The 18,957-nt window shown below is 40.3% G+C and overlaps 1 protein-coding gene and 1 long non-coding RNA gene across 3 annotated transcripts in view; one reads left to right on the top strand and one right to left on the bottom strand.

The window, feature by feature from the left end:
- CCDC152 (coiled-coil domain containing 152) overlaps window positions 1–143 on the bottom strand; it is a 95,530-nt gene extending 95,387 nt beyond the window's left edge. For both annotated transcript variants that reach the window (XM_075839503.1, XM_075839509.1), the window contains exon 1: window positions 43–143. The gene's annotated coding sequence lies outside the window, so the exon portion shown is untranslated. The remainder of the gene's footprint in view (window positions 1–42) is intronic.
- Window positions 144–13,858: 13,715 nt separating this feature from the next.
- LOC142661846 (uncharacterized) overlaps window positions 13,859–18,957 on the top strand; it is a 61,696-nt gene continuing 56,597 nt past the window's right edge. Inside the window, exon 1 of the long non-coding RNA XR_012850827.1 lies at window positions 13,859–13,912. This is a non-coding gene — a long non-coding RNA (uncharacterized LOC142661846). The remainder of the gene's footprint in view (window positions 13,913–18,957) is intronic.

The raw sequence follows: 18,957 nt of genomic DNA, 5'->3' as shown, positions 1-18,957 counted from the left end.
AAGCTGGTCAGTATATTTGGGTGGAAAAGGAGGAAACAGCACCGTTTACTGATCAGCTGGATATACAGGGTAGTCTGGCGGTTGCTAGTGATGGTTTCAGTGGTTTGGCAGTAGGCCTCTCCTGCATAAATCTAGTGGAGATATGTAGTGTCAGTGTAGCCTATGGTAACCAATCACATTGCAGCTTTCATGTTTCCACTTCTGGTTTAAAATTGAAAGCAGTTATCTGATTGGTTGCTGTGATCCACACTGACACTTATTGTCACTATGCATCAGCTCCGTCCACCCTATTTTATATTAGCAGTTAGATCCCATGATGCATCATTTCCAACTGCCACCTGTATGGAGAAAGGGAAATAACACAGATCGTCACATACATCGCTGTATTTCATAAACTTAATGCCAGCCATAATCCCAAATGTTCTGGATCCAATGGAACAGCTAGAGGGACAGTGTAAGAAAAAGGAAACCCAAATAGAGCATGCATTGGAAAATTTTCATATTTATAATTTCTTATAGTGGTTTTCATACTAGAGAGATTTATATCATGTCAATAGAATATGCTATTAAAGTCGGATAGACACCTTTGGGACCTGCACCTATCTCTAAAACGGGGCCTCTAAACTCTGTTCTACCTTTCTCAGTTTCCGCTGCCACTTCGTAATTTCCGACCATGTAGTCAGAAAATAATGTAACTCGCTGAGCTACGCTGTTTCCGTAAGTCCCATAGAAGTGAATGGCAATTACGGAATCAGCGTAGCTCACGTGTTACACTGCGTCCTTAACTGCCATCCACTGTCTGATCATTGGGGGTCTAAACGCTGGAGCTCCCACCAATCCTTAGAACAGGGGTGCCTGGTCTCCCATCACCACTGTAAAGGTGGTTGCACATGTGTCACTATGATCCTATTCACACACTGCAGTAAAGAGCAAAATATTTTCTAGGAAATTCTAAGACAGATTTATTAATGTATTTACATCAGTTTTTTCTGGTATAAGTACATGTAAATATATGGTGTTTGGATTAAACGCCATATTTATGAAGCCCCTGCACCACTTTTATTAACACATAATGTGTCAGATAAAGTGGGCGGGGCTGCCGAGTGACTCATTTATGACGTTTTTCTGCCACTTTTCTCCTGAAGCCATGTTTTGGTATCATGTCCTATTCATGTTTTTTTTGCCTTTTTTCCTCATTGAAAATGTGGCATGGAAAACACATATAAAACCCTTGTGGCACCATTTTGGAGTTTTACATTGGAGCAGTTCCAACAACATTAGCAAGAAGTGTCTCTTCAAGAAATCCTGCGCCATTGTTTCCAGCAAAACGGCATGTATTATTCTGACAGTTTGTATCTAACCTAGAACATAGTTAATACAATTGATATAAGTTATATATACAGGGTAACAAATTGTATGATCTGTACTCAGACTTCTGCCTCATAAGCGACACTAGGCCTTATTGATGAAAAAAATACACAGGAAACATTAGAACAGAATTTCCCACAGCAACCAATCATATAACAGCTTTCATTTTCAACTGCAAGTTAGAACATAAAAGAAGGAATCTGATTGGTTGCTATGGGAAACTAGTTCACTAGTTTTATACATGAACCCATGTTGTGCAGATTCCGTGCAGCCCTGTGCTTTATAATACATCCCATGCTTCAGTTTTTGCATTCTGTCTATACCCTTGGCTGCAGGTTGTGGGCAGGCTCAGCCTTATGTTGAATGGTGCCCTGTGCAGTACCTTCTGCTGTTGCCCCTCATATGGTGTGCAGTCATACAGTGCATAAATAAATATACCATACAGTGCCTAATTATAAGCGCCATATCGTATGGTGGGCAAATAATAGAGCCATACATTGGCCAAATAACATTTTACATATAGTTGCCTAAGTAACAATGTTATACAGTGCCTCTGCCACTACCATATATTGCAAAAATCATATACTGTACAGTGCCTAAGAAGAAGTGCCACACAAGTAAATATCACCGTACAGTGACCAAATAACAGCTCTGTACATAAAGTCATCTAATAACAGTACTATACAATGTCTAAACCATACTAGTATACAATTAATATTAACCCTTTGCCGACACTTGATGTAGGGTTACGTCATAGCTGGCAAGGGGAAGTACGAAGCGGGCTCACGGGCTGAGCCCGCTCCATACTCAGCGGGTGTCACTAGTTCTAGTAACCTAGGGTACTAATGAAAAAGTAAAAAACAGTTACATAAAGAATTTTTTCTATACAAAAACATATACAAAATTTTTTAAAAAAACCTTTACCCTTTTATAGCCAAAAGTAATGTACAAAATAACCATAGCTGTTATTGCTGCGTCTGAACTATTACAATATAACCCGCATGTAAGAAAAAAAAAATAAAAACACAAAAAGTCAAAAACTCTTATGCACCCCAAAATTATACAAATAAAATCTACAGCTTGCCCCGCAAAAAACAAGCCCTCTCAACGCTCGATCAACATAAACAAAAAGTTATGGATCTCAGAATATGGCGAAACACAAAATTATTTATTTTAACTATTAGTTTATTCCTTGATAAAGTAATAAAACATACAAAAAAAAATTATAAATTTAGTATGAATGTAATTGTATTGACCCACAGAATACATTTAACATGTCGTTCTTACCGCACGGGAGACGCTGCAAAATGAAACCCAAAAAACAATGGCGCAATCACGTATTTTTTTCCCATTCCTCCCGACAAAGAATTTATTTCCAGTTTCCTGGTACTTTATTTGGTAGAATGTTCCCGTGAAAGCTACTACTCCCACAAAAAGCACTTATACGACTGTATCGGTGGAAAAATAAAAATGATATGACTTTTGGAAGGTGACGAGGAAGAAATTAAAATGAGAAAACGAAAAATGGCTGCGACGGCAAGGTGTTAAGATTCATGGTGGTCACAAGCTCTAGATACCAGTTTATCGGCCACCAAGTAAGGCCTTATTTACATGAATGTGTTCAACGTCCGTGATACGCGCGTGATTTTCACGGACTTATGTTAGTCAATAGGGCCGTTCAGACATTCCGTGATTTTCACGCAGCGTGTGTCCGCTGCGTTAAACTCACGACATGTCCTATACTTGGCCATTTTTCGCGCATCACGCACCCATTGAAGTCAATGGGTGCATGAAAATCACGCGCAGCACACGGACGCACTTCCGTGTATCGCACGTGAATCGTGCAACAGTAGATAAAGAAATGAAGGAAAAAATAAAAGCACTTCCTTAATTTCTTTTTCTAAACCTCAAAACCGCGTGTCATAAGGATGGTATATGCGTGAAAATCACGCAGCCACACACCATTCACTGATGACACACGGAACAGCAACGTGCGCAAAACTCGGCATTTTTTGCACGTGCAAAACGCACACGTTCGTGTGAATAAGGCCCTATACACCAATGTCATTTATAGTGGGCGGAAAATAAATCACTCATCCCTATGCTATACAGTTAGTCTTTATTCGTGCATAAAATGGCAGCACACTCAATTCAGTTGCTAAAACGCTTGTTGCATGAAGATAACCCCTTCCTATATGCTCTATTAGGGCATAGGGATGATATAGAGGTGGGTTCCCCACTCAGGACCCTCTCGTCTATTAGACATGGAGTCATTGGAGTTTAATCGGGTTCATCTAAATGATGAATCATATTTTAGCGTACAGTATGACAACCTGACAAATCTGCGTCTGCCAGCACGCGTGCTACTAACTGTAACGTTTGGTAAAGGACGATAAATGGTCTTGGGATGATTTTCATGATCAAGTTCACAATTTGTGGCTTTCGTTTACATTGAAGAGAAATCTAAATACTAAAGATTGTGTGATTCAATCTTTGTGGAAAATGCTTAGGGAATGCCCAGTTGCATGCCACTGTGCCCAAAAAAAAGAATGGTTTGCCAAGTTTTGTATTGACTGGACTGCAAAGAGTCCCGACAATAACCTCTTCAAACACCAGGGACGGTTTTCCATCATGCTCAAGAGCCTCAAACCTAAGGGTTTGTTCACACGTGCACGTCCGATACGCCTGAAATTACGGAGCTGTTTTCAGGAGAAAACATCTCCGGAATTTCAGACGTAATGGCATGTGCAGGCGTTTTTCGCAGCGTCCATTACGGACGTAATTGGAGCTGTTTTTCTATGGAGTCAATGGAAAACGGCTCCAATTACGTCCCAAGAAGTGACAGGCACTTCTTTGACGCGGGTGTCTTTTTTACACGCCATCTTTTGACAGCGGCACGTAAAAAAAATGACCGTCGGCACAGAACATCGTAAAGCCCATTCAAATAAATGGGCAGATGTTTGCCGGCGCATTGGAGCCGTATTTTTGGACGTAATTCGAGGTTAAAACGCCTGAATTATGTCCGTAAATAGGGTGTGTGAACCCAGCCTAAGAGCAGCCCCGAGGGAAGTTGTGCCTCATCCTTAGGGTATGTGCACACGAGAACTGTCTTTTACGTCTGAAAAGACAGACTGTTATCAGGAGAAAACAGCTGCGTCGTTTCAGACGTAAAAGCTCCTCCTCGCATTATGCGAGGCGTCTTTGACGCCCGTAATCTTGAGCTGCTCTTCATTGAATGCAATGAAGAACGGCTCAAATTACGTTGCAAAGAAGTGTCCTGCACTTCTTTTGACGAGGCAGTCATTTTACGCATCGTTGTTTGACAGCGGTCAAACGACGACGCGTAAATGACAGGTCGTCGGCACAGTATGTCGGCAAACCCATTCAAATGAATGGGCAGATGTTTGCTGACGTATTGTAGCCGTATTTTCAGACGTAAAACGAGGCATAATACGCCTCGTTTACGTCTGAAAATAGGTCGTGTGAACCCAGCCTTAGGGTCAGTGTAGTGTTAGGCCTCGTTTAGACATGGTGGATTACCAAATTAAAATACAAAATATGTGAATGGGTTTTTGAAATTCCATCCACATGATTTGGAAAAATTCTGCGCATAATTCAGGGCATGTGTAAGTTTTGAAATGAATCAGCTTGACTATTATGCTGCAGAATTGCTGCGTATTTCACCCTTTGCAATGCAAAGGGCGAAATCCGTGGCAAAATCTACATGTAATAACATTTTATACTAAGTGCTAATGTAAAAGAGAAAGTTAGTTATGCTGCATTTGGGGTAATAGTTCCAGTATTCATGTAGTGCTGGCTCTCTGCTTTATATTTAGGGTACATTTACATGAGATTTTTATTTGACGGTTTTGTCGCTGTTTATTGCCATGAAAAATAATGTCTCATGTTAATGAATAGGGGCTATTAGCCTGTTTACAGCGTGGCCCCTCATGGTGACACGGCACCCCCCCCCCCTTTTTTTTCCTCCTGTTTTCCTTCAATTCCTCATTATGGTCATTAATTAAAGGTCACTTGGTTTAACCCTCTTTTCCCCTTATTTTTATTTGGTACTTACCTGTATGAGGTCAAGTTCAGGTCAGTGGTGCCCCACCCACTTGGTCTTGGCACGCACAGGTTCTGGAAAATTCCTATGTGGCGGGAAAATCTGGTGTTTTCATTGGTTTCCTTTGGTAAAAAGGCAAGAATTTTGAATATATATTCCCAGGTTTTGGAGTGGTCTGCTGCCCGTCCGAGTTGGATGAAGAAGAGGAACATCTTTGCCCCGCCCCCCTCCCCTTAGTGGGGGGTTAGTCGCCCAGTTTATGGGTGGACGAGGTCATGAATTATTGGTATAATATTTATTGGTTTTTAATATTTATTAAAATATTTGGTATTTATTACAAGTTTAATATTTATTTATTCTATTTATTATGTAACCCCTTAATAAATACTGCGGCCATTTTATTCCATCTGCATTGTCTCTTGGTCTTTATTTATTAATTATGTTTTTAGTATGTGTGTTTGGAAGGTTGGGTGGCGCTTGTGTTACCATGTACCGTTCTGCAGGATGATCAGAATATTACAAGAGAGCCTACAACCTCCTGAGATCTAAATCTGGACTTTCAAAAATCTTTGGGCTGGACTGGGATGTAGACTACAAACCCGAAGACTTAAAACCCAAATGACCACCCAGAAACCATGTTCCAAGTGGAAAGTAGTCCCCCAAAGAGTGGAAGTAGTCATAGCAACATGGGGGGCATGTATTTTTGCAGAATGGTCTTGGAATGACATTTCAGCAAGACCATGTAATGTTCATCTGTCCACACTCTTCTGACCATGTATAGTTTATAGTAAATGGGGATATTTCCTGTGCTTTTAATGATCCTAATATTTGTTACCATGATTAAAATAACATTTCTAGATTTTAGTCGTCCTATACTAGACATTTGTAACCTTCATTAACCCCTTAGCGCACCAGGACGCACCGGTACGTCCTGCATTGAAGTGCTTTAAGGCACAGGGACGTACCGGCGCGTCCTGGCTAAAAACTGTCACCCTGTCAAAGGACAGGGTGACAGAACTGTGCCGTCAACTGTTTACGACAGTTGACCGGCACAGTAAGACGGCAGGGGACCATTCACAGCGGTCTCCTGCCGGCGATTGCTGTGATTGGTCAGTCAAAGCAGACTGACCAATCACAGCTCCATGACGTGTGTATGTGATATCGCTGCATCTAAGTGATTAGATCGTACCCTATGGTTGCTAATGACAACCATCGGCACCCGCGGGTGTTCCGATGGTTGCTATGGCAACCATAGCCTAACAATCACTTCCTAGTACGGAAGCCTATTAGGCCCCGCCGTGAGGCGAAGCCTAATAGGCTTGCTGTCAGTGAATAGCTGACAGCTCTAATACACTGCACTATGTAGGTAGTGCAGTGTATTAGAATAACGATCAGGGCTTCATGCCTTCAAGTTCCCTAGTGGGACAAAAAAAAAGAAGTTAAAACAAGTTAATAAAAATGTTGTAAAAAAGTAAAAAAAAATAAGTTTCATGTTAAAAAACACCATAACAGCCTTTTTTCCTATAATAAGTCTTTTATTATAGGAAAAACCAAAAAACATAAAATAAGTACACATATGTGGTATTCCCGCGTCCGTAACGACCCAAACTATAAAAATATCACGCTATTTTACCCGTACGGTGAACACCGTAAAAAAATTTAATAAAAAACTATTCCAGAATCGCTGTTTGTTAGTCACTACCCCTCGCAAAACAGAATGAAAAAAGGGATCTAAAAGTTGCATGTACCCCAAAATTATACCATTAAAAAACGCAGCCCGTCCCGCAAAAAACAAGCTCTCCCACCGCTTTTTTGACGGAAAAATAAAAAAGTTATGGCTCTCAGAATATGGTGACACCAAAAATAAATTATTTGAAACAAGTGATTTTATCGTGCAAACGCTTCAAAGCATAAGAAAAACTATATACATCTGGTATCACCGTAACCGTACCGACCCGCAGAATAACGTAAAATTGTCATTCATAGCGCATGGCGAACGCCGTAAAAAAATAAATAATAAAAAACATCAGAATTGCAGGTTTTTGGTCACCTTGCTTGCCAAAAAAATGAAATACAAAGTGATCAAAAAATCGCATGTACCCCAAAATGGTACCAATGAAATCTACAGATTGTCCCGCAACAAATAAGCCCTCCCACGGCTCTGGTGGAGAAAAAATAAAGACGTTTTGGCTCTCAGAATATGGCGATACAAAATATGCAAAGTGTCCAAAAGCGGATAAGATCGGGCGCCATTTATCAGTATGACACCGGCCACATATCTGTGGATAATTATTTATTTACCCCATTATTATACTCTCTTATTATACCCCTGATGTTCTCCACACAGCTTACATATGCCCCCACATCATAACTGAAATACCAGCAAAACCCCAAACAAAACAACTAGCGAGCAAAATCCACGCTCCAAAAGCCAAATGGTGCGCCCTGCAGCGTGCCCAAGCAGCAGTGTATGTCCACATATATGGCATCGCCATACCCGGGAGAACCCGCTTAACAGTTTGAGGTATTTGTCTTCAGTGGCACGAACTGGGCACAAAATATTGTGCACTAAAATGGCACATACATGTGGAAATTTGCAATTTTCACTTTGCACCATCCACTGAGCATTCATTTCTAATAGAAAAAAAAAACCTGTGTGGTCAAAATGCCTTGAGGGGTGCAGTTTCCAAAATGGGGGTCACTACTTGGGGGTTTGTTTTACTATTTGACCCCAGAGTCCTGCCGTTGTGGGCTAATGCTGCGAAAATCACCAAAATAGGTCTCACATGCGCCTTTCACTCCTAAGCCCTGTCATATGTCCAGGCAAATGATAAATGCCTTGAGGGGTGTAGTTTACAAAATGGGGTCACTTCTCATGGTTTTACACTCTACTCTGGTACCTAAGAACGCTCTGCAAATGCGACATGGCGCCCGTACACCAGTCCAGCAAAATCTGTGCTCTAAAAGCCACATGGCACTCCTTCCATTTTGAGCTCTGCCATGTGCCCAAACAGCAGTTTAGGGTCACACATGGGGTATTGCCGTACTCGGGAGAAATTGGGTAACAAATTATGTGTTGTTTTTTCTCCTATTACCCCTTGTGGGAAAAAAATTGGGTGCAAATCTACATATTTTTGGGAAAAAAAATAATTTTTCATTTTCACTGCCTCATTCTAATACAATCTATGAAACACCTGTGGGATCAAAATGCTCAGTACACCCCTAGATGATTACCCTGAGGGGTAAAGTTTCCAAAATGGAGTCACTTCTCAGGGGTTTCTACTGTACGGGTACCTCAGGGGCTCTGCAAATGCGACATGGCACCCAAAAAACAATCAACCAAAATCTACATGCCAAGTAGCACTCCTGCCATTCTGAGCCCTGCGGTGTATCCGAGCAGCAGTGTATAACCACATATGGGGTATTGCCGTACTCTGGAGAAATTGCTTTACAATTGTTGGGGCGCTTTTTCTCCTTTATTCCTTGTGAAAATGAAAACAATTCAACATTTTAGTGGAAAGAATGTAGATTTTCATTTTCACTGCATAAGCGCAATAATTCAGCAAAAAACTGTGGGGTCAAAATGCTCACTATACCGCTAGATAAATTCCACAAGGGGTATAGTTTCCCAAATGGGGTCACTTTTGCCGGGTTTGCACTATTTTGCCCCCTCAGTGGCTTTGCAAATGTCACATGGGGCCGCAAACCATTCCAGCAAAACTTGAGCTCCAAAAGTCAAATGGCGCTCCGTCCTTTCTAACTTCCGCCATGTGTCCAAACAGCAGTTTATTACAACATATGGGGTATTGCTGTGCTCAGAAGAGTTTGCTTTACAAATATTGGGGTGTTTTTTATCCTTTATCTGTTGTCAAAATGAAAAAATCTGAGCTAAAACTACATTTTATTAGAAAAAATGTAGATTTTCAATTTCACGGCATAATTCCCATAAATTCAGTAAAACCCGTGTAGGGTCAAAATGCACACTATACCCCTAGAAAAATTCATTGAGGGGTGTAGTTTCCAAAATGGGGTCACTTTTGGGGAGTTTCCACTGTTATGGTCCCTCCAGGGCTTTGCAAACACGACATGGCACCGAAAACCATTCCAGCAAAATCTGCACTCCAAAATCCAAATGGCCCTCGTTCCCTTCTGAGCCCTGCCGGGGGTCCAAACAGCAGTTTATTACCACATATGGGGTATTTCCGTAATCGGGAGACATTGCTTTACAAATGTTGGGGTGCTTTTTCTCCTTTATTCCTTGTAAAAACTAAAACATCGTATGTTTTTTCAGAAAAAAAAGTAGATTTTCATTTTAACAGACCAGTTCCAATAAATTTAGCAAAAAACCTGTGGGCTAAAAATGCTAACTATACCTCTTGAAAAATTCCTTGAGGGGTGTAGTTTCCAAAATGGGGTCACTTTTGGAGGGTTTACACTGTTTTGGCACACAAGACCTCTTCAAACCTGACATGGTGCCTAAAATATATTCTAATAAAATAGAGGCCCCAAAATCCACCAGGTGCTCCTTTGCTTCTAAGGCCGGTATTTCAGTCCATTACCACACTAGGGCCACATGTGGGATATTTCTAAAAATTGCAGAATCTGGGCAATAAATATTGAGTTGCATTTCTTGGGTAAAACCTTCTGTGTTACAGAAAAAACTGTATTACAAATGAATTTCGTAAAAAAAAAAATAGAAATTTGTAAATTTCACCTCTACTTTGCTTTATTTCCTGTGAAATGCCTAAAGGGTTAAAATAATTTCTGAATGTGGTTTTGAATACTTTGAGGGGTGCAGTTTTTAAAATGGGGTGTTTTATAGGGGGTTTCTAATATATAAGGCCCTCAAAGCCACTTCAGAACTGAACTGGTCGCTGAAAAAATAGCCTTTTGAAATTTTCTTGAAAATGAGAGAAATTGCAGCTAAAGTTCTAAGCCTTGTGATGTCATAGAAAAATAAAAGCACGTTCAAAAAACGATGCAAACATAAAGTACACATATGGGAAATGTTAACTAGTAAATATTTTGTGCGGTATTACGATCTGTTTTACAAGCAGATGCATTACAATTTAGAAAAATGCAGATTTTTGCAAATTTTCTTTACATTTTGGTGTTTTTTACAAATAAATATTGAATTTAACGACGAAATTTTTTCAGTATCATAAAGTACAACATGTCACGAGAAAACATTCTCAGAATCGCTTGGATAGGCAAAAGCATTCTGGAGTTATTACCACATAAAGTGACACATGTCAGATTTGCAAAAATTGCCTGTGTCCACAAGGCCAAAATAGGCTGTGTCCTTAAAGGGGTATTCCGGAACTAAAAAATTACATTTATTTAAATAAAACAATGAAAAAGATATAACTTTCCAATGTACTTACGTTTCATCAGATGGCTGTAGCGTCGTATATCCTCCTCCGTCGCCGTCCCCTTAGCAATGCAAAATCTGCACTTCCTGTGCAGACCCGTCCATTTGGTCTTCTGCCTTGCTTCCGGTTTCCGGCTTTCACACTGTACGGTTACGTCAAAAATGACGTAACCGTACCACGTGCTTCTTTATTGAATTAGAGCATGCGTGGTGAACACACTCCACCGCGCATGCTCTGTGAAATTATGTGGCTGCGTCTTCAGCGGCCGTGTATATTACACTGCGCATGCGCAAGGTTGAAGGTGTGTAGCGGTGTGTATACGAAGTTGCAGGAATAACGGCCGCTTCGGCCGTCTTCCCGACAGGTGCAGGAGCTGTGACAGCTGCTGTCTCGTACAGCAGCTGCCGCAGCTCCTACAGCGGGGACCGATCGCTGTGTCCCCGCTGTCTAACCCCTTAAAAGCCGCGTTCTATAGAGATCGCGGGTTTTTAGGGGTTAAGTTACCATCGCCGGCCTGCTACACGATAGCGGCCGGCGATGGTTACTATGGCAACCGGACACCAAACAAAGGCGTCCGGCTATGCCATCGACGGAAGCCTAGTGGGTCCTGACAAAGTCAGGACCCACTATGCTTGCTGTCAGTGAATAGCTGACAGTTCTAATACACTGCACTACGGATGTAGTGCAGTGTATTAGAATAGCGATCAGGGCCTCCTGCCCTCAAGTCCCCTAGTGGGACAAAGTAATAAAGTAAAAAAAAAAGTTAAAAAAGATGTGTAAAAATAAGAAATTAAAAGTTAAAAAAATCCCCCTTTTTTTCCCTTATCAGTCCTTTTTTATTAATAAAAACATATAAATAAACGATACATAATTGGTATCGCCGCGTCCATAACGGCCTGAACTACAAAATTATTTCGTTATTTATCCCACGCGGTGAACGCCGTAAAAGAAAATAATAATATACCGTACCAAAATCACAATTGTTTGGTCACTTCACCTCCCAAAAAATGTATTAAAAATAGATCAAAAAGTTGCATTTACCGAAAAATGGTCCTGATCGAAACTACAGTTCGTTACGCAAAAAATAAGTCCTCGCACGGCTTTATTGATGGAAAAATTATAAAGTTCTGGCTCTTAGAATAAGGTAACAAAAAGTGAATGATTTTTTACAAAACGTATTTTATTGTGCAAACGCCATAAGACATAAAAAAACTATAAACATCTGGTGTCACCGTAAGGCCGAGTTTACACGAGCGTGTGCGTTTTGTGCAAGCAAAAAGCGCGGCGTTTTGCGTGCGCAAAAAGCACTTAACAGCTCCGTGTGTCAGCCCTTTATGATGCGCGGCTGCGTGCTTTTCGCGCAGCCGCCATCATTATGACACTCCGTTTGGATGTTTGTAAACAGAAAAGAACGTGGTGCTTTTCTGTTTTCATTCATCCTTTACAGTGCTGTTGCGTGAATCACGCGCGTCCCACGGAATTGCTTCCGTGCGACATGCGTGGTTTTCACACACCCATTGACTTCAATGGGTGCGTGATGCGCGAACAGCGCACAAATATAGGACGTCGTGCGTTTCACGCAGCGGACATACGCTGCGTGAAAATCACGTACCTGTCTGCACGGCCCCATAGAGTAACATAGGTCCCTGCGACGCGCGTTGCAAAAACGTATAATACGCTCGTGTAAATGAGCCCTAATCGTATCGCCCCATAGAATAAAGTGAATATGTCATTTATAGCGCACGGTGAACGCTGTAACAAAAATAGAATTAAAAAACAATAGAATTGCTGTTTTTTAGTCACCGCGCCACTTAAAAATAGAATAAAAACTGATCAAAAAGCTGCATGCACCCCAAGAAAACTACAATGTATTCCTCAAGTGGTCTAGTTTCCAAAATGGGATCACCTTTTGGGGGTTTCCACTATTTTGGTACCACAAGACCTATTCAAACCGGACATGGTGCCTAATAAAAAGGCGGCCTCAAAATCCACTAGGTGCTCCTTTGCTTCTGAGGCCGGTGCTTCAGTCCATTACCGCCCGAGGGCCACATGTGGGATATTTCTACTGCAGAATCTGGACAATAAGTATTGAGTTGCGTTTCTCTGGTAAAACATTTTGTGCATAAACTTTCTAAATGCTGTTGTGAATACTTTGAGGGGTCTAGTTTCTAAAATGTCGTGTTTCATAGGGGTGTCTAATATATAGGCCCCTCAAAGCCACTTCAGAACTGAACTGGAAGCCCAAAAAAAATAATTAGGCAATACTTCGCTTCTATACGAACTAGTTAGCGATTCACAGTGTGATGAAGTAAGGGGAAGCAGCGCTTATACGAGCGGTGCACCCCCTTCAAACAGCCGATGACTTTTCAGTTCACAGGTAGCAGAGTTACATGATGGGGAATTTGTTTTCCTGTTGTGTAACTCTGCTACCTGTCAATGGAAAAATCAGCTGCCAGAGTGAAAAATGTTTCCACACAGAGGAGTACCGCAAAGAAACACCTGGGAATCAGACATGATGGACTAACATTTTTCCCTGTGGTGGATGACTTTTCAGTTGACAGGTAGCAGAGTTACATGAAGGGGAATTATTTTTCATCGATGGCTAGTTAGGAGCGCTGCTTCCCTTTAGTTTTTTCTTGCTCACTGTGAATCTCCGACACAGGATGCAGCGGCGATCCACAGGTATTGCTCCTTTTATCCCAATTCACATGTTAGAATTCAATTTTTTTTATTATATATATATATATATATATATATATATATATATATATATAAAATACAGTATTTAAAACTAAGACTGTATAAATACAGTTAATATACATTTAGAAAACTTATAATTATAAAGACCAAACTTTACGTATCATCATATAGGGTCAGTGTTGTTTAAAAACGCAGATATCCAGTGATTTCAGCTTGTGCTAGCAGTAATAGAATGAGAGCACCAAAATGAAGACTGGGATTGCAGAAGTTAGTAGAGCTGGGTGTAGTAGGCGGAGCAAGTGCACTGCTGCATGCACATTGCATGCTGGGACTAGAGCAGTGCATGCAGGGAGGAGAAACACAGGAAGAGAAGAGGAATGAACTTACTGAGCAAAACAAACCTCTCCAGGTAAACAATAGGGAGTAATGTTACTAAAACCATTTATTATCAAGAAAAAGCTAGACAGAGTGCACTAATATATTAATAGAGGAACATTGCATTGATTTAAAAAATAAAAAAAAGTATTGGAAAACCCCTTTAAGGGGTTAAAGATCATTTTGTGATATAGAAACACTTGTTGACCAGATACAGAGAGGACATGCTGACCTGAATACAGGTTACACCCTAGAGGAACCAATGTTCCTATTAAGAAAATAAACAACAAAACCCTGAGATCATCATTCAACAGGTAATAGAAGTCATTATCTTTGTGTGATGTTGGTAACCTTATTACCATCCTGTATGATTACATTACAATTCTAACTGAAGAGCGATATTCGTGATAATGTCAGAGTTAACGTCTTAGACACATTTTTCTCATGACATTGCCAGGCCTAGGAGGTAAACAGCCAGATGAGCGGCTCCCGGGCATGCTTTCTGCCTCCTAAATCTTATAAACAGCGCCCAGCCTCCGAAAAATTAGATTGAATGTCTCGTACGTGTGTGTTATCCTGGTAATTTGCTTTAACTGAGGCATGGCTGAAAGCCAGTCCAATGTGCTATACCTTGATGTGTTTTGCTGAGCTGCAGAAAATCATTAGTTACAGATACATTGCCAAATGCCACAGTCTGTGTTTTACAAGTGAGATACGGCACCCGTCTTCCGATCTGTTAATTAGAAAAATAGATAACGGAAGAAGGTGGAGGGGTTACCCACGGGTGAAGCAAAAGCAAGAGTCTTAAGTAACACACAATACTTTCAGCTTTCTGACAACTGCCAGTAACCTCTAAGCTCCCACAATGCGCTGATCTCTGGTAAAAGGAGTCCAGAAGTTTTTGAATTTTGAATTTACCTTTTTGCGTGAATTGACTATTAAAAATCATGTATAAAATAAATATCCATATAAGATAAGTAAAGCAGAGTATTTACAAAGTCATTCAAATTTTTATGTAGAATTAAATAATGGATTATTGTAGAATGCTATTCAAGAGTGGAATATTAATCAAGGAGACATGCCTTAATATTTTGTCAAACATTAGGTTGCTGTTTTAAAGTTTACCATTTCAATATTTTCAATCTAAAAAGATCCAATATTCTGTGCTGATTAATTCCATAAAATTGTGTATCTTTTGATCAGTGATCCATCTTTTGGATGCTGAGCTTCAAATTTTCCGCTTTCCTACACAGTTACGCCTCGAATTATGCTTGAAAAAACGGCTCCATTACGCCTACAAACATCTGCCCATTGCTTTCAATGGGTTTTACGGTGTTCTGTTCCCACGAGGTGTTATTTTACGCATCGCTGTTAAAATACGGCGCGTAAAAATACGCCCGCGAAAAAGAAATGCATGTCACTTCTTGGGACATTTTTGGAGACGTTTTTCATTGACTCCATTGAAAAACAGCTCCAATAACGTCCGTAAAACACGCAGCGAAAAACGTGAGTTGCTACAAAAACGTCTGAAATCAGGAGCTGTTTTCGCCTGAAAACAGCTCCGTATTTTCAGACGTTTTTGGTCACTGCGTGTGAACATACCCTTATACAGTTACTATAAATTCTAAAATTCTGGAAACTTTCCGCCGCCACTAGGGCGATTTTATTGAAGATGAATTTATACAGCTTCCATTGAACTCAGTGAAATGTTTGTTTTTAACAAGCTTCACTCCAAAAGTCCCACTAGCGTTGCATCCAAAATGTTATCATTTAACCTTATTGCTGTGTTAAGGGTAGGTGTAAATTTGGAGCTCAATTGAGGAGAAACAAAGACCCAACCTCTACAAAGATAAACTATGAAATGGTTCAGCACTTAATTATAGACCTATTGAAGTAAATGGAGAAATTTCCAGTAAACAGCAACAAAACTCCATGTCCTAAATAAATAAATACTCAGACAACATCCTATGTCCAGAGTGTGCAGCTTTCTCTATGCCGTAAGGATATGAGTCATTAAGTTAGTTATATCTGGCAGCCCTTTAGGTGAAAATAAACTTGGTCCTTAAAGCAGTCGTTTTAGGTGACTTTTCAATAAAAGCTGTCACATGAGTGCACATGAGGAATAACACTATTTCCGGCCATTATATGACTTGTGTCCTGCATTTTTGTAGCTGTTTTCCCCTCTGCAGGCTTCATCTCTATTTCTCAGTTTTCCCTGAGCTAGAAGGTGGAGTCTAACTACTGTCGTGTCTTTTATACGCTGCACACATAGAAGAGGAGATTCTGTTCCCCTACATCTATCTACCAGATATATAGAAACATCAGCAACATGGAGGAGTTTATACAGCAGTAATGAGCTGGGTAGCTGTGAATCCAGCACTGGGGTGAGATAGAACACTTACTAGAAGCTGCAGCAGCATCTCTGTGTCTCTGCCTTTCTTTCACTCTGGTGCCTCCTCCCATCCCCCTCCATTAATTGTTATGGGCAGCTGTAACCTGATCCCTCAGTGAGATGTCTCGATTAGAAGGAAAAAACAGTAAATTCATAGAGAGAACTGATAGTAGGGGCGGAAGGAACTACTATTTTTCTTATATTCACTATAATCAATACTACTAATTTCTGCAAAGTTTGTTTCGAAGTTTGTGACCATTTAAGGGGTTAAAGAAGACAATCATACTGTCAAGTAACTCAATAGCTGAATCTTAGACATGGAAAATCCATTATTCCTCAAAAGTATTTTTTTCCAACTAGAGACACAACCACCATAGGATAGAGTGCATGTGATCTTGTAGCCTCCACCGTGACATAGGTGGAAGAAAATTCCTTGCCTTCAGAGAAGTGACTCGTGTGATGACATGGGCAGAGGCTCATGGTTGTATACATCAAAGGCAATCTAAACATCTGAGCATATCGCCTCAGCAGCTGTGAGCCAATCCCATATGAGTGGTCACTTATTCACATAAATAGTTTCCATGTGGGGTCAGCCAGAAATAGATTTGATGGCTTCAAGAAACAATGCAAATCTAGACCAAATCTTTGTTCCAACATGACGTAACATTCGCCTTGGACACATTCTCCATTCAGTGGAACTTCAGAAAGCTGCACACTCTGGACATAGGATGTTGTCTGAGTATTTACTTATCTAGTACACAGAGTTTCAGAAGATCAGGGAATCTTTTTGTCACTATATGTGTAGTCAATAAGGACATCAAAGTGTTAAATCCTTCAATAGACAGTTGACGGAGACAATTGTAACCACAGATGCATTTTGGATAGAAATGGCACAAATACCCATTTAGAGTATCTGCAAGAAGTGACAGATTAAGTGCCACATGGGCCTGGATCCGATGGTAATGAAAAGCCCACAGTATTTTGAGCAGCGCCACTGGGGTTGGGGGTGTGTGTGACTAGTGTTGTTGCGGCGTGGCCAGCAGTATGGGGCATAGCTATACATTGTAAGATTGCAAACAGGCTCCTCTTACATCGTCGTTTATCTGTTATTACCCAGTGTAGTTTCACAGACTACATACACAAACACAACACACACACACTACATACACAAGCACACACACTACATACACACAGCAAACACACACATTACAGTACACACACTACATGAACTAACACAACACACACACTACAAGTGCACTATATAAACACTACACACTACATGCTCAGACTAGATACAAAGTACATATCCTACATACACAAAATGCATGCATACACACACTCACTACATGCACACACTCACTACATGCACACATGTACAGGGTGGGCCATTTATATGGATACACCTAAATAAAATGGGAATGGTTGGTGATATTAACTTCCTGTTTGTGGCACATTAGTATATGGGAGGGGGGAAACTTTTCAAGCTGGGTGTTGACCATGGCGGCCATTTTGAAGTCTGCCATTTTGTATCCAACTTTAGTTTTTTCAATGGGATGAAGGTCATGTGACACATCAAACTTATCGAGAATTTCACAAGAAAAACAATGGTGTCCTTGGTTTTAACGTTACTTTATTCTTTCATGAGTTATTTACAAGTTTCTGACCACTTATAAAATGTGTTCAAAGTGTTGCCCATTGTGTTGGATTGTCAATGCAACCCTCTTCTCCCACTCTTCACACACTGATAGCAACACCGCAGAAGAAATGCCTCCCGATCTGACCCCCTTAGACTTTTATCAATGGGGTCATCTGAAGGCAATTGTCTATGCTGTGAAGATACGAGATGTGCAGCAACTGAAACTACGGATACTGGAAGCCTGTGCTAGCATTTCTTTGCGGCGTTCAAAGAGAGGGGACTGCACATTGATCGCGTCACAGAAAATAACTGTGACGCGATCAAAGCCCACAACTCGTATGGCCAGACAGCCCAGGGTCCAGTGAAGGACCCCAGAGCTGTCTGAACATATTTCCTGTTGTTAGGGCATACTGAGGTATGCCCTAACAACTGCCTGTGTACGATCAGTAACAGGCTAATGTACTGGCATATAGATCTATGCCAGTAAATTGCAGTTACAAAATAAAAATCTAAATGATAAATCCGTTTATGGGATTAAAAAAAAAAGTTAAATGAATGTAAAAAAAAAATAATGGTAAATAAATAAATAAAAAGTAAATAAAATACACAGAAACACACATTTTTTATAATAAATCAACTTTTTAAAATATAAGTCCCAAAACATGAAATAATATAGACATATTTGGTATCGCCACGACCGTAACAACCTGGACAACAAATGTATAACATTATTTATGATGATCGGTGTATGGTGTAAAAAAAATAATTATTAAAACTGCTGCACAACTGCTTTTTTTCTGCATTTTAATCTAATTAAAAATTTATAGAAATTAAACGATAATGTATTTGTACCAAAAAATGGTACGTACATAAAGTACAACTCGTCCCGCAAAAAACAAAGTCTCATACAACTACGTCGTACAAAAAATAAAAGCGTTATGAGCGTCGGGATGCAAAGAGGGAAATGTAAAAAAAATTGCTCTGTCCTCAAGGCCAAAATTGGCTGTGTCCTTAAGGGGTTAAAAAGATTTTTAACCCCTTAAGGACGCAG

Source organism: Rhinoderma darwinii, chromosome 1 (genome assembly GCF_050947455.1).
Source record: "Rhinoderma darwinii isolate aRhiDar2 chromosome 1, aRhiDar2.hap1, whole genome shotgun sequence".
Lineage (NCBI taxonomy): Eukaryota > Metazoa > Chordata > Amphibia > Anura > Rhinodermatidae > Rhinoderma > Rhinoderma darwinii.
This window is presented reverse-complemented; position numbering and strand designations above follow the sequence as displayed.